Below are 25,700 nucleotides of genomic sequence, written 5' to 3' on the forward strand. Positions count from 1 at the left end.
AAAACCAGGAGGGCGAGAAAAAGAGAGACAAGAAAAGGCAGGAGCTGAGACACAAAACCGCTGGTTGATTTGACTAACACGACGAACTGGCAACAGACAAACAGAAAACACAGGTATAAATACACAGGGGATAAGGGGAAGACGGGCGACACCTGGAGGGGGGTGGATACAATCACAAATACAGGTGAAACAGATCAAGGTGTGACAACATCTGCTGATGTTAAAATGGTTTTATAAATACATTTGATTGATTGATGATTACAGACTAGCTACGATGCCCTGGCTGAAGAGAGAAACCAGCAACAGCGAGACCAAGACAGGGTTCAGGAGATGTTTGCTATGCTTGGTAAGCGGTGGATATAAATACGGGCGGCCCGGACATTAGGCAGGTTTAGGCAGCCTCATAGAGATGCAGATTGACGAGGGCAGCATTTTTCTAGCTAAAATGACCAAGACGCACCCCTCTATCCTTTAGGTGGCCTTAAGTGAGATTTGATTGCCCCATGGGCTGTGTGTACAACCTACAGTAAACAGCCTGGTCCATGGAGCACTGGGCTTTGTGTACAACCTACAGTGGTTCTTCCTTTAAAAGTTGCGAGCTTGCACCGCAGGATTTAGAGGTACCCAGCATCACGGCTTCATTGCTCCAGACCACCACAAGGGGGAGTTAGAGCACTCATTATGCATTTGGGTCCCAAGGTTTTTATATGACCAATCATATCGAGTGGTTCCAATGATGTTGACGCGAGCCACCCTTGCCTTGTGGCGTTCTTCAACAAAGATGGCTGACAAAACATTACAGTGGATCCAGATGTAAGTTGCTATAACATCATAACGAGTCAAGCATAACATTTTCAATTGAGAGGAAAATGTTAGTTAATGTAGAGACAAACGTTTGTGCATATTATTTTGTCATAAAGTTAATTCACGAAAATCGCTCTTTAGCAAGTTATCTGTCTAGCTAACATTAGCCAGCTAGCTAGTGTTAGGAGAAATAATTTATAATTTGTGTTGATTAATGTTTTAGGGACTCCTGAGATTACCAGCAAACCAGGCTGTCGTCTTGTGAAACAGTGAATGTAAAGAATCTAGCTAGCTAAAGCATTTACTGCAAATTGAATGTACAATTGTGTAAGCTTGCCTTACAATGCAGCTGAAGTAATATAGCTAACTATCTATTTACTTGCTTATTGTGTAGTGGAGGATAAACATAACTGTATGCCTATGGATGTGTAGCTATCTGTGTATGAACCCTAAAACGTTAGGATCTGAACAAATATTCATACCAATCTATGAACCTCCGCTATCATAGTTGTTGTATCAACTTCAAGTCCGAATGGCATTAATGAAGCCTGTGGATAGAGTAGAATATAATAACTTAATTGTGCCAAGGATGCAAGTACTACATACACATGTACTGTAGTTATTACCACGCATGAAATCCCCACATTGTAGCCTGTACATTGAATATATTCACTGATCATGTACTCTTCCTTGGAAAATAAAGGTGCGGTTCAGGTATGCATCTCTGAGACATTATTTTTCAGTCATATTCAATACCAGGTGTATCAAACTCCATTATTTGAATGATGCTGTGTCTGCATGTATGTATTAGAATTAGACACGTCAACAGTGTTTACCACTCCTGCTCCTGGGACATCAATGATTATACATTGTAACTATGCAATAGACTAGAAACATGATTGATTTGTATTTCATATATACAGAAGAAGAAAAACTATGCATATCTAACTCCCTTCATATTTATTAATCTGAGGACACAGGATAGTATTTCAATGAGATACTTCATTTCAACCATTGGAGAATGTGAAACACTTTATTGATAGAAGTTCATTATCCATGTGTTATAAATGAATTATAATTATGATAATTGTAATATTATAAATACAAGTTCAATCTGTACTTCAATGCACATATGGTGTGCATTATAAAACGAGGAAGAAAGACGAGGTGGGGAAAGTGGTGTAGAAGACAGAAAGGGAAAGAGGTAAGAACCTTGCAGACAGCATATGATTCATGAATTACAGTGCTACCCTAATATTCTCTCAGTTCATCACAATTGCGGTGTCTCCTAACCAGCCTTGGGCTCCCAGTCGGCCCGAAGGTTATCTTAAGAGCGGGTGAGGTGGCGATGACGGGACTGGCTTCCTCTCTCACATCAAAACATACCTGCAGACGAGAGAGCATGATTAAGCCTTGTTTGTTATATTCTAACAAGGTCAGTCATCTTAAATCAGGAGGTGAAATGCAAAACTGACCTTTGATCATTAACTCTGGGACTGCTACATCTCTGTCTGTATTTCAATTAATAATACTTCCTGTTGACCTGACCAAGTGACATCTCACCTATGATCATGCTGTGCTCTCTGCGTCAGCATGGGGGGTCAATGTAAATAGTCCGGTGGCCATTTGATTAATTGTTCAGCAGTCTTATGGTTTGGGGGTAGAGGCTGTTTCATGAAATAGAGTAAGGTTCTCAGATAGGAAGAGAGGAGATGGGAGGAGAGGAATATAGGAAAGACTAATAGAGATAGAGCCTGTACTCTGGAAAATGATTCTTCATTATTTTTATTAGAAACATGTCATGTGATTTAACATAGGCTTATACTAAACAAAAGAAAGAGGGACCAAATATTAACCTATACTTTTCACTTTAATAATGCACATAATAAAGTCACAGATTAATAAATTAAGTAACAATGTTCTTTAACAAGGTCTACCAACTTCCTGATTAAATGTGATTGGATACTTAAAACAGTGTGACCTGGACACACACAGAGTGCAGAACAGTACAGAGAGGGCACAAACACACACATTCACACACTGCTGTTGTGTCTCTTCCTGGAGGTTGCTGTCTGTGTGAAGTCCTCCCTAAACCTATAACAGTGTCTGTTCTCAGACTCAGACTGTTAAAACAAAACAGCTGTTTAACAGCATATAGTCCCAATCCAGTGTATACTCTCTAGCTCCATAGAAAACAACAGTATATTTTAGGGGGTAATTAGAATGAACCTATAAATGGAGATATCTTAGGAGATGTACGTTAATGTAGACAGGAAGAGCTGTGGACAGGATACTGTGAACTGGAGCATAAATAAACAACCTGAATCTCAGAACACTGGTAAATACCCTGTAGTCATAGAGACACACACATGGAAATCTAAACCAATAGTTATTATCCCTCCACTTGCCACACAAACTGTTAACCTTAAGATCATGAGGTTGGTTGATGTCTAATGCCCCAAACTCAAATGTTTAAAATAATGATCTGTAACAAACAGATTGTTAATATTTAAAAACAGAACACAACTTGTCTTCCAAACAATGGTGTCTTACTTCACAAGGGAAAGGTTTTGAAACAGTCATTAGAATGATTTGCGTGTGGAAATTGATACACGAAATGCTACATACTACGTGTCCCAGTTTAAATGTTCTGAAATGTTGGAGGCTCCAAAGGTGTATTTGTCACGATCGTGTGTAGAATAAACGGACCAAGGCGCAGCGTGCATAGACTTCCACATGTTTAATAAATGAAACTCAACAAAACAATACAAAAACAAACGAAACAGGAAGTCATGGAGTGCTAACATGCAACTACACATAAACAAGATCCCACAAAGCGCAATGAGGAAATGGCTGCCTAAATATGATCCCCAATCAGAGACAACAATAGACAGCTGCCTCTGATTGGGAACCATACCAGGCCAACATAGAAATAAAAAAACTAGAGTACCCACCCTAGTCACACCCCGACCTAACCAACATAGAGAATAGAAGGCTCTCTATGGTCAGGGCGTGACAGTAACCCGCCCCCAAAGGTGCGGACTCCGGCCGCAAAACCTGACTCAATAGGGGAGGGTCCGGGTGGGCATCTAACGTCGGGGGCGGCTCCGGTGCGGGGCGAAGTACCCACTCCGCTCGCGGATATGGAGCCGTGTAGAACGCCGTGCCCGGACTGGACACCGGTGCCGAAGAAGGCTCCGGCCATGGAGCTGAGTTGACCGCCGTGCCTGGACTGGGCACCGGCGCAGAGCAAAGCTCCTCCCAAGGAGCGGCACCGGCTCAGAGGAAGGCTCCGGCCTTGGAGCGGGACTGGATGCTGTGCCTGGACTGGGCATCGGCGCAGAGAAGGGCCCCTGCCCTGGAGCTGGAAGACCGTCTCAGGAGGTTCCGGACTATGGACCGTCGTTGGAGGTTCCGGACTGTGGACCGTCGTTGGAGGTTCCGGACTGTGGACCATCGTTGGAGGTTCCGGACTGTGGACCGTCGTTGGAGGTTCCGGACTGTGAAACGTCGCCGGAGGTTCCGGACTGTGAAACGTCGCCGGAGGTTCCAGACTGAATTGTCGCCGGAGGTTCCAGACTGTGAAACGTCGCCGGAAGCTCTGGACTGGGAACAGTCGCCGGAAGCTCTGGGCTGGGAACTGTCGCCGGAAGCTCTGGACTGGGAACAGTCGCCGGAAGCTCTGGACTGGGAATTGTCGCCGGAAGCTCTGGACTGGGAACTGTCGCCGGAAGCTCTGGACTGGGGATCGTCGCAGGAAGCCTGGTGCGTGGGGCCGGCACTGGTGGTACCGGACTGGTGACACACACTTCAGAGCGAGTGCGAGGAGCAGGCACAGGACGTACTGGACTGGGGAGGCGCACTGGAGGCCTGATGCGTGGGGCTGGTACAGGTGGCACCGGACTGGTGACACGTACTGTAGTTCCCTGGGCTGCTGCTGTGGATACAGCTCTTCCTGAACTGCAAGCCACTTGAGATGAACGTACGAGCCAGATACAAAGTTATGAAGATTCTGCAGGAGAGCAAAACAGTGAACTGCCTCAGGCACTGATTTTACAGTATCGAGAAGCACCAAATTCAGACAATGTGCATTACAGTGCACATAAAATGCAAATCTTGCACTGTTTTTAATCCGGGCAGACACACCAGAATGATTTCCGCTCATGGCGGATGCACTGTCATAGCCTTGCCCCACAAGATTATTTCAGTAGTCCAGACCATGTTTTTCAAGGCAATCAATTATAATTTTTGTGAGCCCTGATGCATCTAAGCTTTCAGCTGACTGAAAGCGTAAAAAACTTTAGTGGATGGCCCCTGTGTAATAGTACCTCACAACTAAAGACATTTGTTCTTTTTTCATTAACTCTTTGGTTTCATCTGCAATTACACTAAAAACGTCACTTTCTTTTACTTCTCTTATTAGTTCACTTTGAAACATCTCTGCTCAGCCCTCAAGAAGTTCCTTCTGGATTTGGTGGCTTTTGTACTTAGCATTGTCACATGCATTCATCCTTTTCTCTATGAGAGGGTCATGCTTTGCTATTTCTTCTAAGATTGTCAAAAAATGACCCTTTTTGTCAGAGTCATCAGACTCTCGATGACCTCTCTGCGCTATATTTTGAGTGGCAGTTAATAGGAGCACATCTGCAATTGTTTAAATGTAAGTACAGTTTTCCCCCACTTTCTTTTTCCGGTCCTCATTTCTGACATCTAACATTGATGAGTTGCTGTCAATAGCCCTTTTATGCTGATTCCAAGCCTACATAGCATTGATATGATGCTCTGCCTTCGAATTGAGCTTAAACCCAGAATCTTTAAACAGCGCCTTTTTCCAGTTACAAAAACCTGACTGTGATGTGAAGGCAGATTAACCTGTGGATAGACAGTAGATGTTATGACAGTTAACCTGTGGATAGACAGTATATGTTATGACAGTTAACCTGTGGATGGACAGTAGATATTATGACAGTTAACCTGTGAATAGACAGCAGATGTTATGACAGTTAACCTGTGGATAGACAGTAGATGTTATGACAGTTAACCTGTGGATAGACAGTAGATGTTATAACAGTTAACCTGTGGATAGACAGTAGATGTTATGACAGTTAACCTGTGGATAGACAGTATATGTTATGACAGTTAACCTGTGGATGGACAGTAGATGTTATGACAGTTAACCTGTGGATAGACAGCAGATGTTATGACAGTTAACCTGTGGATAGACAGTAGATGTTATGACAGTTAACCTGTGGATAGACAGTAGATGTTATGACAGTTAACCTGTGGATAGACAGTAGATGTTATGACAGTTAACCTGTGGATAGACAGTATATGTTATGACAGTTAACCTGTGGATGGACAGTAGATGTTATGACAGTTAACCTGTGGATGGACAGTAGATGATATGACAGTTAACCTGTGGATGGACAGTAGATTGTATGACAGTTAACCTGTGGATAGACAGTAGATGTTATGACAGTTAACCTGTGGATGGACAGTAGATTTTATGACAGTTAACCTGTCTCTGCTAGTCAACATGATGTCTGCTGAAAGATTCCTTCATTACCAAGTCCCGCCGTCTTTCTCCTCCAACCCCACTAGTGACATTGTCCACGTTCCAGATTGACTACATTGAAGTCGCCTGCCAGATCTCACAATGCCTGGATTGGTGTTTAACACATCAGTTAATCATATCATGTTGTATAGTAATCATATGCCCATTTGTTGATGCGTGCTACTCAACTGCAATATAGTCGGCCTGGAACGAGACAGCTCTCTCCTCATTGTAGTTGATAGATTGAGCCGTACTGAGCTCTGACCTCACAGACACAGGAAACTACTAACCCTGCTACTGTTCTCCCTCCCATCTCACTCTGACCTCACAGACACAGGAAACTACTAACCCTGCTACTGTTCTCCCTCCATCTCACTCTGACAGCCACAGTTTCCTCTTCTCTCTCTTGTTGGACAGCATACTTGTTACTCTTTGGCCTCAAGTTTATTTCAAAGCTATGTATTAGTGTTACTTTTGTGTAAAACTATGTCTAATGATTCATTTGAAAGTCAACAATAGGTTTTTCTATATGTCCTGCAAGCATTTCTGAAAACCTGTTTTTGCTTAGTCATTATTATGGGGTATTGTGTGTAGATTGATGAGGGAAAAACGATGTAATCAATTTTAGAATAAAGCTGTAACGTAACTAAATGTGAAAAAGTGAAGGGGTCTGAATACTTTCTGAATGCACTGTACAGTACATGGTATTTGGCGGCCAGTCAAACGCTGGGGGGAAGTTTCCATTAGGTATATGATCAGCAATCCCTCCCCCGATCCTAACCTTAACCATTTGTGGTGGAAATGCAAAACTGACCCAAGATCAGCGTCTAGGGACAACTTCCCCCTACACTACCAGTCACAGAGTGAGAGCCATAATGTGTTCTCCATTTGAAGGCTGGGGGTGCTGTAAACTCAGTCAGGATATATGTAGTGTATATGTCAATTAACAGGATCCCAATTAATTTTAGCACATCCAGATTTGGGACCCTGTGAAATCACACATACATCATATGGCATGATATAGAGTCATATCATGTACAGTAGTATATTATCAAACTAAGGCTGGTGCAAGTCACGTGGTGGCTTGCTGATTGTGTTGTGTTGAACTCACACTTTGGTTGACTGATAAAGAGTTTCACTACCTAAAGTCACACAGACGCAGGACAGTGCAGGGAGAAGACACAGCTACAGACGTACATTAGAGTTGAGGTTAGAAGTAGAAGTTACTGTATTTGAGCACAAGTGTGTTAAGATGTCAGAGGGAGTCTATGAAAAGTCAGATGGATTTGAAGACAACAAATCTAATGCAATGAAGAACACAGACATCGATGGCCAGTTATATGGCAACGTAACAGCCTTCAAACCCAGTCCAAGAGATGGAGTTGTTGCTTCAGGTAAGATTGCACGAACACACACACACACACACACACACACACACACACACACACACACACACACACACACACACACACACACACACACACACACACACACACACACACACACACACACACACAAATTACACACAATATATTAAACAAGTGAGCTTATCCTGTAGTACTCTAGCTTTATTTGTCTCAATCCTGGATGATACAGTAAAACACATTACCAAAGATCTTTAATAACGTGTGATTCAGTACATGTTCAGTGGTGGAAGAGACCCTCTGGAGTTGCTGCAGTGTGTCTGGGGCTGCTGTGTGTTCTCCTAATAACCTTTGAAAGTCAGTCTGTTGTCAAATTACATATAAGCACAATATCAAATGCTCATATTTGATTGTTGTTCCTCCACATGGGTCCCAAAAGAGGGAAGTGAAGTGGACCTTTTCTGTCATTCAACCAGCTGTCACTCAATATCTCCTCGACCAATCAGGTTCATTAAGAGAGAGGGAGGCAGGTTGTCTAGCGGTTAAGATTGATTGGCCAGTAACCGAATGGTGCTGCATCGAAATCCCGAGCCGACCAAGTGAAAAATCTGTGGTCGTGTAAGTCGCTCTGGATAAGAGCGTCTGCTAAATAACTAAAAGGTCATTCTAGAGGAGAGCCCTGGTGGTTACTGTTGTCATCTCATCAGTATAATGTCCATCCTCAATATCCACTTGGAGAAGTTTTTGGTGTCACATCTATTGTATGGACATTATAATGACCCATGTTTGTAGTCCTGGACCTCCTGAACATGTTGATGTATATTTGGGAGTAAACAGAGGGTCCAAATCAGCAGAAAGGTGAAAGGAAGGGGGAGTTCTGGAAACTCCCTGAATTATCTTGGGGCTGTCACATATGATATTTAATATATGTTAACAACTAGCCTTTGTTGTTCACTTCCCCTCTATGATCTATATCTTCCTGGTATAATAGTGTCCTGTCCTTCATCACAAATAGCAAGTCCCATTCCCTGGACAGGAGGACTGTGTTGAGATATACTCTGGACAGATGACCATGTAGAGACATGGAATGATTTATATTGTGCTGCAGAAAATGTTTTACCAATAACCACTGTAACAATCTCTCACACTCACACAACTACGCACACAACTACGCACACAAGTTTTCAAACTTATAAACATTTTTGTATTATTATAGCCACAACTTCCCGTGTAATTTTGTTGATACTTCCCTTGAGTTAACACCTACAGCAGTCACACAGACAGAGACACACAGATGACTCAGAGACAGAGATATCACTAGAACCAGAGACTTAACGTATAGAGGACTTGCAGTTGACGTAAGACGCCTCCTGGCGGCCATGTTGGAAGACCACCACATTAATTCTAGATGCAGAGACTTAATGTATAGTTGACCTACATAGAAAGAAAGACCCAGGCATTGTTAAAGATGTCAAAGGTCATCTATGTTGAGCCAGATATGAACAAGAAGGTCAAGTATGACAGAGATGAGATGGAGGAGAGGATTGTGGATATCTACGTCAGTGCAGACACCCTGAGAGACGGTGAGACCAGCACCAAGAGAAAAGAGACAGCTGACACTGCTCCTAATAATGGACCAGGAGACCAGTACTCTGGTAACACACACACACTCACAAAACATAACACTATATTTGATGTGTCCACAGAGCCTGATAGATCAGGGAAGAGACCCTTCCTAGTTGCTGCAGTGTGTCTGGGGCTGCTGTGTGTTCTACTGGCTGGGATCATAGGCCTGTCTGTCTACTGTGAGTTTGTGTCCAAGTTCATTGCTTATCACCTAATTGTAAGAAGTGTAGGTTACTAAGCCTATTTAACTGGTGTTTTAGCTGGTAACTATATGTTTATACTTTATAGATAACAGAGCCATCAAAGATTCTGAGGATAAAAGGAACAACTTGTCACAGAGTTGTTCCCTTTATAAGACTAACGCAACTGCAGAGAGAGACCAACTACAGCAGAGAGAGACCAACTACAGACCAGATACAACAACCTGACTGAAGAGAGAGACCAGCTACAGACCAGATACAACAACCTGACTAAAGAGAAAGGCCATATTCAGGCAAAGCTTTTTGTGATAGGTGAGCTATAACTGTGATAAATTAGAAGTAAAATCAACAGTAATTATATATCAATGGCTTTATGAGTATAAAGATACTGACTAAGTTTCTCAACATGTTCACCTTTACTCTTCAACAGAGCAGCATTGTCAGGAGGGATGGAGATACTTTGACTCCAGTTTGTACTTCCTCTCTACTGAGAAGAAAACCTGGGAGGAGAGCAGACAGGACTGTCAGGAGAGAGGAGCAGACCTGGTGATCATAAACAGTGATAAGGAACAGGTGAGAGAGAGAGAGAGAGAGAGAGAGAGAGAGAGAGAGAGAGAGAGAGAGAGAGAGAGAGAGATGTGGAGCAAGTATACTTTTCATCAGTAAACTAATATGTGTGCAGTATTTTAAAAATATATTAAAAGTTCCAGTTTTTTATATTTCTCAACAACAGACATTTCTCTTCAACCTCCACCTGAGAGCCTGGATTGGTCTGACTGACTCTGTTACTGAGGGGAACTGGAAGTGGGTGGACGGCACCCCACTGACCACAGGGTGAGAGATTTGACCATTTTACCGTGTGATATGGAGATTAAAAACAACAAAGATATATTGCTTCCAATCATGTTCATAAAAAGGTATGTTTCCACTCATGAATGTCATTGACGAGAACTATAGATGTATTATAGAAACGAGGTAATATTTACATATGAAAAGGTAATCGAAATGTGTTGATGGTCCATTCTTGATAATGGTATGATGATCTTACAGAATGTGTCTTTAAAATGTAGGACTATTTGTATAATTGAGGAGGATGTTTGTACCAGAGTGTCTGACTGTCTGGTTCTCTGTGTTGTTTAGGTACTGGACGGGAGGACAGCCTGATGAAAATGGGCAAGAGGACTGTGTTGAGATATACTATGGACAATATGACCCTGTAAAGACATGGAATGATGAAAATTGTAAAACACATCATGACTGGATATGTGAGAAAGTGGTATAACAATAACCCACAGTAAAAAACATTCTCTCTCTGTGTCTCTCTGTGTCTCTCTGTGTCTCTCTGTGTCTCTCCGTGTCTCTCTGTGTCTCTCTGTGTCTCTCTGTGTCTCTCTGTGCCTCTCTGTGTCTCTCTGTGTCTGTCTGTGTCCCTCTGTGTCTCTCTGTGTCTCTCTGTGTCTCTCTCTCTCTCTAAATTCAATTCAATGCAAGGGCTTTATTGGCATGGGAAACATGTTAATATTGCCAAGCAAGTGAAGTAGTTTATAATATACAGAAGTGAAATAAACAACAAAAATGAGCAGTGAACATTACACTCACAGAAGTTCCATGTATATATACAGTGTTGTAACAATGTGCAAATGGTTAAAGTACAAAAGGGAAAATAAATATAACTGATTCAAGTCTTTTTAGCCAGATCTTAATTGGTATGTCAAATTTTATGTTCATTTTGATGGCATAGAAGGCCCTTCTTGCCTTGTCTCCCAGAACATTCACAGCTTTGTGGAAGTTAACTGTGGCGCTGATGTTTAGACCAAGGTATGTATAGTTTTTTGTGTGCTCTAGGGCAACGGTGTCAAGATGGAATTTGTATTTGTGGTTCTGGCAACTGGACCTTTTTTGGAACACCATTATTTTGGTCTCTCTGAGATTTACTGTCAGGGCCCAGGTCTGGCAGAATCTGTGCAGAAGATCTAGGTGCTGCTGCTGTAGTCTCTCTCTCTCTCACTCTCTCACTCTCTCACTCACTCTCTCACTCTCTCACTCACTCACTCACTCACTCTCTCACTCTCTCACTCACTCACTCACTCTCTCACTCTCTCACTCTCACTCTCACTCTCTCACTCTCTCACTCTCTCACTCTCTCACTCTCTCACTCACTCACTCACTCACTCACTCACTCACTCACTCACTCACTCACTCACTCACTCACTCACTATACTATATATTTTAATAGTTGGAAGAGGTCCTGAATGGTTAAGACGTATTAAGGCTAGGCATTCCGGCAGCTGGACACCTGTCGACAACTTCCGGGGGAAATTGGAGGGCGCGCAATTCAAATAAATAATTATAAAAATTATGGAAATTAAACATTAAGGTACATACAAGTATCTTATATCGGTTAAAAGCATAAATTGTTGTTAATCTAACTGCATTGTCTGATTTACAATAGGCTTTACAGTGAAAGGATGCCATGCAATTGTTTGAGGACGTTTCCCAACATCACAATATTGTTCTACCAGCACAGGCGTCGTAAAATCACAAATAGTGATTAAATATGAACTCACTTTTTGAAAATCTTCCTCTGATTTGCAATCCAAAGGGTCCCAACTACAAAATATATGGTCGTTATGTAAGACAAAATCCTTCTTTATATCCCAAAAAGTCAGTTTAGTTGGCACCATCGATTTGAGTAATCCACTCAATCAACATGCAGAGAAAGGAATCCAAAAAGCTACCGCTAAACTTTGTTAAAACAAGTCAAAATACATTTCTATTGAATCCTCAGGTATCCTAAAATGTAATTCAACTATAATATTTCATACGGAAAGAAGTATGTTCAATAGAAAAGCTAAATTACTGACTGATTTCCAACTCTGACTCCCAGTACTAAAACTCTAAATTCTTCCTCGTTTGGGAAGAAACAAGCCTGAAACATTGAACAAAGACTGTTGATATCTAGTGGAAGCCATAGACACTCACACACACAAACAAAAACAATGCTAATGAAAAGTGAGAATGACTCACAACCTTCACTGTACAAGGGACAACGTGTAGGTAACCAATGGCAACAACAAGCACCAGAGGACCTGTCTGCTACACACTCATCATGGTGTCTAATGGGGTCTCCACCCTCTCCCTCTCTGTTTTCTGTCAACCCTTCATTCTGGTGTTGTCCACCTATTCTGCTCCAGTCATTAACACAAGCACGTCCTCCCCAATGAAGGTGCCACCAACCTCCTGTGACACACACAGACATAATTAGACAAACACTAAAACCATATAATAAAACAACACTAGTGAAGTTTTGGTAGATTTTCTTCTGTGTCAGTTTGTAAAATCATCCCACTGGGCACAGACAGCAGTTCAACATCTAGTTTTGATTTGCCCTTGGTTCAGTTGTCATCGTTAGGGATGTAAGATGTGTGTGCGTGCGTGCATGTGGGTGGGTGTGGGTGTGGGTGTGTGTGTGTGCGTGCGTGCGTGCGGGTGTGCGTGCGTGCGTGCGTGCGTGCGTGTGGAGTGTGTGCGTGCGTGTGGTGTGCGTGCATGCGTGCGGTGTGTGTGTGTGAGTGTGTGTGCGTGTGGGTGGGTGGGTGTGTGTGTGTGCTCTTCTGCAGATGGAAGACCAAGACTCTACAGGCTGGCTGCTGTGTGTTTTGGAGTGGATATTAGTGTACAGCCTACATGCAATGCTACGTAGTGTACTATAAACCTTAACATTGACAATGGCTATTGAGTGATATACAGTGCAGGATCCTTAACTTTTTCCAACATTTTTCTTACGTTACAGCCTAATTCTAAAATTGTTTATAATAGTTTTTTCCTCATCAATCAACACACAATACTGAAATATAGCACATTTACATAAGTATTAAGACCCTTTACTCAGTACTTTGTTGAAGCATCTTTGGCAGGGATTACATTCTTGAATCTTCTTGGGTATGACGGTACAAGCTTGGCACACCTGATTTGGGGAGTTTCTCCCATTCTTCTCTGCAGATCCTCTCAAGCTCTGTCAGGTTGGATGGGGAACGTCGCTGCAGAGCATTTTTCAGTTCTGTTAGGAGATGTTCAATCGGGTTCAAGTCTGGGCTCTGGTTGGCCACTCAAGAACATTCAGAGACTTGTCCCGAAGCCACTCCTGCATTGTCTTGGCTGTGTGCTTAGGGTAATTGTCCTGTTAGAAGTTGAACCTTCACTCCAGTCTGAGGTTTTCATCAAGGACCTCTCTGTACTTTGCTCCATTCATCTTTGCCTCGATTCTGACTAGTCTTCCAGTCCCTGCCGCTGAAAAACATCCCCACAGCATGATGCTGCCAACACCATGCTTCACCATAGGGATGGTGCCAGGTTTCCTCCAGACATGACGCTTGGAAATCAGGCCAAAGAGTTCAATCTTGTTTTCATCAGACCAGAGAATCTTGTTTCTCATTGCCTGAGAGTCGTGTAGGTGCCTTTTGGCAAACTCCAATCAGCCTGTCATGTGCCTTTTACTGAGGAGTTGCTTCCATCTGGCCACTCTACCATAAAGCCTGCAGAGTGCTGCAGAGATGGTTGTCCTTCTGGAAGGTTCTCCCATCTACACAGAGGAACTCTGGAGCTCTGTCAGAGTGACCATTGGGTTCTTGGTCACCTCCCTGACCAAGGCCCTTCTCCACCTATTTCTCAGTTTGGCCGGGTGGCCATCTCTAGGAAGTGTCTTTAAGAATTTGTTGGTTGTTGGTACCCTTCCCCAGATCTGTGCCTCGACACAATCCTGTCTCAGAGCTCTACGGACAGTTCCTTTGACCTCATGGCTTAGTTTTTGCTCTGACATGCACTGCCAACTATGGGACCTTATATAGACAGAGGTTTGCCTTTCCAAATCATGTCCAATCAATTGAGTTTACCACAGGTGGACTCCAATCAAGTTTAAAAAACATCTCAAGGATGATTGAGAGAAATCAAATGAAATAAAATGTATTTATAAAGCCCTTCTTACATCAGCTCATATCTCAAAGTGCTGTACAAAAATGCAGCCTAAAACCCCAAACAGCAAGCAATGCAGGTGTAGATGCACGGTGGCTATGAAAAACTCCCTATAAAGGCCAAAACCTAGGAAGAAACCTAGAGAGGACCAGGCTATGAGGGGTTGCCAGTCCTCTTCTGTCTGTGCCAGGTGGAGTTTATAACAGAACATGGCCAAGATGTTCAAATGTTCATAAATGACCAGCATGGTCAAATAATAATAATCACAGTAGTTGTCGAGGGTGCAGCAATTCAGCACCTCAGGAGTAAATGTCGGTTGGCTTTTCATAGCCGATCATTAAGAGTATCTCTAGTATCTCTAGAGTTGAAAACAGCAGGTCTGGGACTGGTAGCACATCCGGTGAACAGGACTCACCTGAGCTAAAATTCGGGTCTCATAGAAAAAGGGTCTGAATACTTATGTAAATAAAGTTTTTATTTTTTTATTTTCAATACATTTACAAATATTTCTAAAAACCTGTTTTCGCTTCGTCATTATGGTTTTTTATTTAATACATTTAGTAATTATTTTGTATTTAATACATTTTAGAATAGGGCTATAAAGTACCAACATGTTAACCATATTAACTAACTGTTATTAACCCTGTAGGTGCTGGTATTAACCATGATATCTAACTGTTGTTAACCCTGTAGGTACTGGTATTAACCATGATATCTGACTATTGTTAACCTTGTAGGTACTGGTATTAACCATGGTATCTGACTGTTTTTAACCCTGTAATTACTGGTATTAACAATGATATCTGACTGTTTTTAATCATGTAGGTACTGGTATTAACCATGATACCTGACTGTTTTTAACCCTGTAGGTACTGGTATTAACCATGATATCTGACTGTTTTTAACCCTGTAAGTGCTGGTATTAACCATGATATCTGACTGTTGTTAACCTTGTAGGTCCTGGTATTAACCATGATATCTGACTGTTTTAACCCTGTAGGTACTGGTATTAACCATGATATATGACTGTTTTTAACCTTGTAGGTACTGGTATTAACCATGATATCTGACTGTTATTAACCCTGTAGGTACTGGTATTAACCATGATATCTGACTGTGTTTAACCCTGTAGGTACTGGTATTAACCATGATATCTGACTGTTTTTAATCATGTAGGTACTGGTATTAACCATGATACCTGACTGTTTTTAACCCTGTAGGTACTGGTATTAACCATGATATCTGACTGTTTTTAACCCTGTAAGTGCTGGTATTAACCATGATATCTGACTGTTGTTAACCTTGTAGGTCCTGGTATTAACCATGATATCTGACTGTTTTAACCCTGTAGGTACTGGTATTAACCATGATATATGACTGTTTTTAACCTTGTAGGTACTGGTATTAACCATGATATCTGACTGTTATTAACCCTGTAGGTACTGGTATTAACCATGATATCTGACTGTGTTTAACCCTGTAGGTACTGGTATTAACCATGATATCTGACTGTTATTAACCCTGTAGGTACTGGTATTAACCATGAGATCTGACTGTTTTTAACCCTGTAGGTGCTGGTATTAACCATGAGATCTGACTGTTTTTAACCCTGTAGGTACTGGTATTAACCATGATATCTGACTGTTTTTAACCCTGTAGGTACTGGTATTAACCATGACATCTGACTGTTGTTAACCCTGTAGGTACTGGTATTAACCATGATATCTGACTGTGTTTAACCCTGTAGGTGCTGGTATTAACCATTATATCTGACTGTTATTAACCCTGTATGTACTGGTATTAACCATGACATCTGACTGTTGTTAACCCTGTAGGTACTGGTATTAACCATGATATCTAACTGTTGTTAACCCTGTAGGTACTGGTATTAACCATAATATCTGACTGTGTTTAACCCTGTAGGTACTGGTATTAACCATGATATCTGACTGTGTTTAACCCTGTAGGTACTGGTATTAACCATGATATCTGCCTGTTTTTAACCCTGTAGGTACTGGTATTAACCATGACATCTGACTGTTGTTAACCCTGTAGGTACTGGTATTAACCATGATATCTGACTGTTTTTAACCCTGTAGGTACTGGTATTAACCATGATATCTGACTGTTTTTAACCCTGTAGGTACTGGTATTAACCATGACATCTGACTGTTGTTAACCCTGTAGGTACTGGTATTAACCATGATATCTGACTGTGTTTAACCCTGTAGGTGCTGGTATTAACCATGATATCTGACTGTTATTAACCCTGTATGTACTGGTATTAACCATGATATCTGACTGTTGGTAGCCCTGTAGGTACTGGTATTAACCATGATATCTAACTGTTATTAACCCTGTAGGTACTGGTATAAACCATGATATCTAACTGTTGTTAACCCTGTAGGTACTGGTATTAACCATGATATCTGACTGTTTTTAACCCTGTAGGTACTGGTATTAACCATGACATCTGACTGTTGTTAACCCTGTAGGTACTGGTATTAACCATGATATCTGACTGTGTTTAACCCTGTAGGTGCTGGTATTAACCATTATATCTGACTGTTATTAACCCTGTATGTACTGGTATTAACCATGACATCTGACTGTTGTTAACCCTGTAGGTACTGGTATTAACCATGATATCTAACTGTTGTTAACCCTGTAGGTACTGGTATTAACCATAATATCTGACTGTGTTTAACCCTGTAGGTACTGGTATTAACCATGATATCTGACTGTGTTTAACCCTGTAGGTACTGGTATTAACCATGATATCTGACTGTTTTTAACCCTGTAGGTACTGGTATTAACCATGACATCTGACTGTTGTTAACCCTGTAGGTACTGGTATTAACCATGATATCTGACTGTTTTTAACCCTGTAGGTACTGGTATTAACCATGATATCTGACTGTTTTTAACCCTGTAGGTACTGGTATTAACCATGACATCTGACTGTTGTTAACCCTGTAGGTACTGGTATTAACCATGATATCTGACTGTGTTTAACCCTGTAGGTGCTGGTATTAACCATGATATCTGACTGTTATTAACCCTGTATGTACTGGTATTAACCATGATATCTGACTGTTGGTAGCCCTGTAGGTACTGGTATTAACCATGATATCTAACTGTTATTAACCCTGTAGGTACTGGTATTAACCATGATATCTAACTGTTGTTAACCCTGTAGGTACTGGTATTAACCATGATATCTGACTGTTTTTAACCCTGTAGGTACTGGTATTAACCATGACATCTGACTGTTGTTAACCCTGTAGGTACTGGTATTAACCATGATATCTGACTGTTTTTAACCCTGTAGGTACTGGTATTAACCATGATATCTGACTGTTTTTAACCCTGTAGGTACTGGTATTAACCATGACATCTGACTGTTGTTAACCCTGTAGGTACTGGTATTAACCATGATATCTGACTGTGTTTAACCCTGTAGGTGCTGGTATTAACCATGATATCTGACTGTTATTAACCCTGTATGTACTGGTATTAACCATGATATCTGACTGTTGGTAGCCCTGTAGGTACTGGTATTAACCATGATATCTAACTGTTATTAACCCTGTAGGTACTGGTATTAACCATGATATCTAACCGTTGTTAACCCTGTAGGTACTGGTATTAACCATGATATCTGACTGTTTTTAACCCTGTAGGTACTGGTATTAACCATGATATCTGACTGTTTTTAACCCTGTAGGTACTGGTATTAACCATGATATCTGACTGTTTTTAACCCTGTAGGTACTGGTATAAACCATGATATCTGACAGTTTTTAACCCTGTAGGTACTGGTATTAACCATGATATCTGACTTTTTTTTAACCCTGTATATTCTGGTATTAACCATGATATCTGACTGTTTTTAACCCTGTAGGTACTGGTTTTAACCATCATATCTGACTGTTTTTACCCTGTAGGTACTGGTATGACCCACAACCTGATATTGCAGGTCCAACTGGGAACGAGGACTGAGATGAGATACGTAATGACCAGCTTCCTCTAAAGGCATGGAATGACTTGTCATGTGACAGGAAACTCAAATGGATTTGTGAGAAAGTGTTTTAGCACTTAACATACTGTAACACATACAGTAGACTACAGTGCACACATCTTCCTCCTTCGTTCATTTTCTCTCTCTGTGTCTCAAACCAACGCCCATGTTGTATTTCTTTATATAGCATATTAATACAAGTCTGACTTATTTCCTGACATTGTAACTTCCTGTGTACCAGAGTCAATATGAAGTTAGTACATTTGACTTTGTCCACACTCTGCATGCAGTGCATTTCATCAATTCCAATTCTAATACAATCTTCTCACTTGCTACAGTTATTTACATTCTCCAATTTAGATCTGGTGATAACATTCTCAACAGTACCAAACCACCATTACATACACTGTATAGGAGTTGACTGTATCACTAATCAATGAATGTAGTAGAGTTATCAAAGGGTATCAAAGGATTTTACTTAATAATCTTTGACAGTCAGTCTTTGTTGTCACGTTACATGTAAGCACAATATCAAATGCTCATATTTGACTGTTGTTCCCCTATATTGGTCCCAAAAGAGGGAAGTGAAGTGGATCTTTTCAGTGGTTCAACCAGCGGTCACGCAAAGCCTCCTCGACCAATCAGGTTCATTTAGAGAGAGCAGAACTGCGTCCAATTATGTCGCCATCTCCTCCTCACTGGTTAAGCCTACCCACCCTCAATATCCACTTGGAGCAGTTTGTAGTGTCAAATCTATTGTATGGACATTATAATGACCCATGTTTGTAGTCCTGGACCTCCTGAACATTGTGCTGCAGAAAATGTTTTAACAATAACCACTGTAACAATCTCTCACATGCACACTTGCACACAAGTATGCAAACTTGTTACATTTTTTATATTAGCATAGCCACAACTACCCATGTAATTTTGTTGATACTTCCCTAGAGTTAATTAACACCTTCAGCAGTGACACAGACAGAGACACACTGATGACTCAGAGACAGAGATATCACTAGAAGCAGAGACTGAGCAGAGGAAGTGTCACGATCGTCTTGCGGTGAGAGAGTGGACCAAGGCGCAGCGTGAGAGAAATACATCTTCTTTTATTTTAAAGACGAACAAACGAACAAAAACAACAAACAGACGAACGTGAAGCTACAAACGAAAGTGCACACAAGCTACTAACGTTAGACATAGACAATTCCCCACAATAGCCTACTGCCTATGGCTGCCTTAAATATGGCTCCCAATCAGAGACAATGCATGACAGCTGTCTCTGATTGAGAACCATTCAGGCAACCATAGACTTACCTATAAACCTACACTCAACACAAACCCATACTCTCTACCAAAACCCCCTATACCATCCAACAACCCAATACAAGACAAATACATACAAACATCCCCCCTGTCACACCCTGACCTAACCAAAATATTACAGAAAAAAAAGATAACAAAGGCCAGGGCGTGACAGGAAGGCTCCGGCCTTGGAGCGGGACTGTGTGCCGTGCCTGGACTGGGCATCGGCGCAGAGAAGGGCTCCTGCCCTGGAGCTGGAGATTCCGGACCGTGGACAGTTGCAGGAGATCCCGGATTGTGGACTGTCTCAGGAGGTTCCGGACTGTGGACCGTCTCAGGAGGTTCCGGACCGAGGACCGTCTCAGGAGGTTCCGGACTGTGGACCGTCGTTGGAGGTTCCGGACTGTGGACCGTCGTTGGAGGTTCCGGACTGTGGACCGTCGTTGGAGGTTCCGGACTGTGGACCGTCGTTGGAGGTTCCGGACTGTGAAACGTCGCCGGAGGTTCCGGACTGTGAAACGTCGCCGGAGGTTCCGGACTGTGAAACGTCGCCGGAGGTTGCGGACTGTGAAACGTCGCCGGAAGCTCTGGACTGGGAACTGTCGCCGGAAGCTCTGGACTGGGAACCGTCGCCGGAAGCTCTGGACTGGGAACCGTCGCCAGAAGCTCTGGACTGGGAAACGTCGCCGGAAGCTCTGGACTGGGAACTGTCCCCGGAAGCTCTGGACTGGGAACCGTCGCCGGAAGCTCTGGACTGGGAACCGTCGCCAGAAGCTCTGGACTGGGAAACGTCGCCGGAAGCTCTGGACTGGGAACTGTCGCCGGAAGCTCTGGACTGGGAACCGTCGCCGGAAGCTCTGGACTGGGAACCGTAGCCGGAAGCTCTGGACTGGGAACCGTCGCCGGAAGCTCTGGACTGGGAACTGTCGCCGGAAGCTCTGGACTGGTAACTTTCACCGGAAGCTCTGGACTGGGAACTGTCGCCGGAAGCTCTGGACTGGGAACTGTCGCCGGAAGCTCTGGACTGGGGATCGTCGCAGAAAGCCTGGTGCGTGGGGCCGGCACTGGTGGTACCGGACTGGTGACACGCACTTCAGAGCGAGTGCGAGGAGCAGGCACAGGACGTACTGGACTGGGGAGGCGCACTGGAGGCCTGATGCGTGGGGCCGGTACAGGTGGCTGCTGTGGATACAGCTCTTCCTGATCTGCAAGCCACTTGAGATGAACGTAAGAGCCAGATACATAGTTATAAAGGTTCTGCAGGAGAACAAAAAAGTGAACTACCTCAGGCACTGATTTTACAGCATCGACAAGAACCAAATTCAAACGTGTGCATTACAGTGCACATAAAATGCAAATCTTGCACTGTTTTTAATCCGGGCAGACACACCAGAATGATTTCCGCTCATGACGGATGCACTGTCATAGCCTTACCCCACAAGATTATTTCAGTAGTCCAGACCATGTTTTTCAAGGCAATCAATTATAATTTTTGTGAGCCCTGATGATTCTAAGCTTTCAGCTGACTGAAAGTGTAAAAAACTTTAGTGGATGGCCCCGTTGTAATAGTACCTCACAACTAAAGACATTTGTTATTTTTTCTTTAACTCTTTGGTTTCATCTGCAATTACACTAAAAACTTCACTTTCTTTTACTTCTATTGTTAATTCACTTTGCACCATCTCAGCTCAGCCCTCAAGAAGTTCCTTCTGGATTTGGTGGCTTTTGTACTTAGCATTGTCACATGCATTCATCCTTTTCTCTATGAGAGGGTCATGCTTTGCTATTTCTTCTAAGATTGTCAAAAAATTACCCTTGTTGTGAGAGTCATCAGACTCTCGATGACCTCTCTGCGCTATATTTTGAGTGGCAGTTAATAGGAGCACATCTACAATTGTTTAAATGTAAGTACAGTTTTCCCCCACTTTCTTTTTCCGGTCCTCATTTATGACATCTAACATTGATGAGTTGCTGTCAATAGCCCTTTTATGCTGATTCCAAGCCTACATAGCATTGATATGATGCTCTGCCTTCGAATTGAGCTTAAACCCAGAATCTTTAAACAGCGCCATTTTCCAGTTACAAAAACCTGACTGTGATGTGAAGGCAGATTCAGATGTATTAGGCAGAGAAAAATGCCTACAGGCGAAACAATAAGTTGAATCTTGACTTACAGATAATTCAAGCCATAAATTCTCCTTATACCAGGAACTGTTGAAAGCACTGTTCTTAGTACCATGCTGAGTTCTGGGAAATGTTTTCAAACACGGCTGTACAGGACCCTCTTCTCTGGATCTTGAAATGTCTGAAATACACGTTAAATAATGTGTCATATCTCTATGGAAATGTATAATTAAGGGATCCACAAGATTAGATACTAACAGCTGCTAACTAAAATGTGTAGTTTAAAGTATAGGCCTGGCCTACCATTGGGTCCTTTTGGAACAGCCTATCTGGTGCTTGATGCAGTTGGGAGGGGCCCGATGACATCTCCTGGCAGCTCTGGCTCACTGTCTTGCTCAGAGCCAGAAGTCTCTGTGTCATCCCTTGATACATCTATTACATTAAAATAACACAAGAACCATTAGTGTACAATCACAATAAAAATGCCACAGCCATCAAAACAAGAACACACATTAATCAACAACCAACATTTTGAAGTGAGGCTTAATCTGACAAAATCATTATTACAAGCTGAAGCTAAACTTAAATTCTGAACTGGGCATGGGACTGACTGCCTGATAGATGCTCTGACCTGGTGGTGGTAGACTGGGTCTTTGTGAAAAATGACCACACTGACTGACTAGCCTCAGGTAGGGAGCTGCTCTGGGTCCAGTGGTGATGCAATGACTGGGGCCTGTTTACACCTGATCTGCCTATGCAAAAATAAGACTCTATGGTTACATCTAAGCATCCAATTACCCACATTTCAGTCCAATCTCAATCTTAATTACAAATCCCCATTATCATAACTGTACCTTAAAATCAACTACCAGCCTAAATTACTAGTTAGATCATGGCTAGCCCTACTCTGCAGTAAGTAACTTAGCTAGCTATAATTTCTTACAACTTTACGATAGTAAACAGGCTATCTGCAAATTGAGTAACGTCAACAGATTGATAATAACAATTGTTCATTTTGAATTCAAGTATGAAAATCTAACTGAGTTAATGGATTTCAAATTGCTGAATGTTAACTTGCTGAACAATAACAGCTGTAGCCTACTAGTTACTCACATTAGCTAAACATTTGTTTACTGTAACTTACGACACTGCACTGTATATGTGTGTATTACTAGTACAGATGTAAACATAATGTTAGGCTAAATTGGGAACCTATCTCTCTTATCTGATTAACTGTCTGTTATGGAGCCAAAGGTCTAACGTTAACTTACACAGCGACTCAACTTTCATAAAAGTTGTTCAGGAAACCTAAACCTGATGCTAAACCTTAAAACTGCTTTCGCCAATCGCCAAAAGAGCTCATGAAGCTGTGGAAATATTATATTTTCTTCTTCTGTATGTTCTTCTTATTCTTATGTATCTCGCAACCCACGTTAACTTCTCTGAGCTACAGATCCCTTTTACGGGATCATTTTCCTAAACAACCGCTGAATTGCAGGGCGCAAAATATTACTCAAAATATTTATAATCATGTAATCACAAGTGAAATATACCAAAACACAGCTTAGCTTGTTGTTAATCCACCTATCGTGTCAGATTTTGAAAATATGCTTTACAGAGAAAGAAATCCAAGCTTTTGTGAGTGTATCAATCAATGCTAGAACAGCTAGCCCCAAATTAGCATGGTCACGAACGTCAGAAAAGCAATCAAATTAATCGCTTACCTTTGATAATCTTCGGATGTTTGCACTCACGAGACTCCCAGTTACACAACAAATGTTATTTTTGTTCGATATATATTACTTTTATAACAAAATAACGCCATTTGGGTTGCGCGTTATGTTCAGAAAACCAAAGCCTCGTTCCGTTCGACGAAAATTCCAAAAAGTATCCGTAATGGTCGTAGAAACATGTCAAATGTTTTTTATAATCAATCCTCAGGTTGTTTTTAACAAACATAATCGATAATATTTCAACTGGACCGTAACCTATTCAATAAGAGAGAAAAAGAAAATGGAGAGCTCCCCTCTCGCGCGCAGGAACTATTCAGAGGACACCTGACTACTTTTGAAAAATCTCGCTCATTTTTGAAAATAAAAGCCTGAAACTATGTCTAAAGCCTGGTCACAGCCTGAGGAAGCCATTGGAAAAGGAATCTGGTTGATACCCCTTTAAATGGAAGAATGACTGGCCAGGAAACACAGATTTAAAAAAATATATAGCACTTCCGGTTTAGATTTTCTCAGGTTTTCGCCTGCAAAATCAGTTTTGTTATACTCACAGACAATATTTTGACAGTTTTGGAAACTTCTGTAACTTATATGCATATTCTACGATCTGGACCTGAGAAATAGTCCGTTTACCTTGGGAACGTTATTTATTTATTTTTACATCTGACCCCCCGTCAAGAGGTTAATATTCTCTCTTCCTCTTCTTCGATTTGACAAGAGGTGAAATTAGATGTCAATCAGCATCAAACTGCCTTTAGCGAATGATATTTTGTAGACACATACACAAGACTTTTATGTTTTTTGTGTGTGTGTGTGTTACCTGTTTGCTGGTCTCCTGGTCCAGTATTAGGAGCAGATACCCCAGACACCCCTCTGGCTCCGCCCCTGTTACTGTAATAGATATTCATGATCATTTCCATCTCTTAGAGATATTGTGTTTTATAGTGGTGTCAAAACAACAGTTAGTGTCAAAGTAACCTGTGGATAGACAGTAGATGTTATGACAGTTAACCTGTGGATAGACAGTAGATGTTATGACAGTTAACCTGTGGATAGACAGTAGATGTTATGACAGTTAACCTGTGGATAGACAGTAGTTGTTATGACAGTTAACCTGTGGATAGACAGTAGATGTTATGACAGTTAACCTGTGGATTGACAGTAGATGTTATGACAGTTAACCTGTGGATAGACAGTAGTTGTTATGACAGTTAACCTGTGGATAGACAGTAGTTATGACAGTTAACCTGTGGATAGACAGTAGTTGTTATGACAGTTAACCTGTGGATAGACAGTAGATGTTATGATGTTAACCTGTGGATAGACAGTAGATGTTATGATGTTAACCTGTGGATAGATAGTAGATGTTATGATGTTAACCTGTGGATAGACAGTAGATGTTATGACAGTTAACCTGTGGATAGACAGTAGATGATATGACAGTTAACCTGTGGATAGACAATAGATGTTGTGACAGTTAACCAGTGGACAGACAGTAGATGTTATGACAGTTAACCTGTGGATAGACTGTAGATGTTATGACAGTAAACCTGTGGATAGACAGTAGATGTTATGACAGTTAACCTGTCTCTGCTATTCAACATGATGGCTGCTGAAAGCTTCCTCTATTACCAAGTCCCGCCGTCTTTTTCCTCCAACCCCACTAGTGACATTGTCCACGTTCCAGATTGACTACATTGAAGTCACCTGCCAGATCTCACAATGCCTGGAATGGTGTTTAACACATAAGTTAATCATATCATGTTGTATAGTAATCATATTCCCATTTGTTAATGTGTGCAACTCAACTGCAATATAGTCGGCCTGGAACGAGACAGCTCTCTCCTCATTGTAGTTGATAGATTGAGCTGTACTGAGCTCTGACCTCACAGATACAGGAAACTACTAACCCTGCTACTGTTCTCCCTTCCATCTCACTCTGACAGCCACAGTTTCCTCTTCTCTCTCTGGTTGGACAGCATACTTGTTACTCTTTGGCCTCAA

At 41.8% G+C, this 25,700-nt stretch overlaps 1 protein-coding gene and 2 long non-coding RNA genes across 3 annotated transcripts in view; 1 reads left to right on the plus strand and 2 right to left on the minus strand.

The window, feature by feature from the left end:
- Window positions 1-25,700, minus strand: part of LOC139579332 (C-type lectin domain family 4 member M-like) — a 403,007-nt gene that overhangs the window by 247,733 nt on the left and 129,574 nt on the right. The gene's annotated exons all lie outside the window — the stretch shown is intronic.
- Window positions 1,655-24,875, minus strand: LOC139579369 (uncharacterized). Its single transcript, XR_011675737.1, has 4 exons — window positions 24,517-24,875; window positions 22,270-22,398; window positions 22,017-22,147; window positions 1,655-2,190 (listed from the first exon to the last, which is right to left on the minus strand). It is a non-coding gene; the product is annotated as an uncharacterized lncRNA (long non-coding RNA).
- Window positions 7,516-9,752, plus strand: LOC139579366 (uncharacterized). Its single transcript, XR_011675734.1, has 3 exons — window positions 7,516-7,752; window positions 9,429-9,527; window positions 9,637-9,752. It is a non-coding gene; the product is annotated as an uncharacterized lncRNA (long non-coding RNA).

Source organism: Salvelinus alpinus, chromosome 6 (assembly GCF_045679555.1).
Source record: "Salvelinus alpinus chromosome 6, SLU_Salpinus.1, whole genome shotgun sequence".
Taxonomy (NCBI): Eukaryota; Metazoa; Chordata; class Actinopteri; order Salmoniformes; family Salmonidae; genus Salvelinus; species Salvelinus alpinus.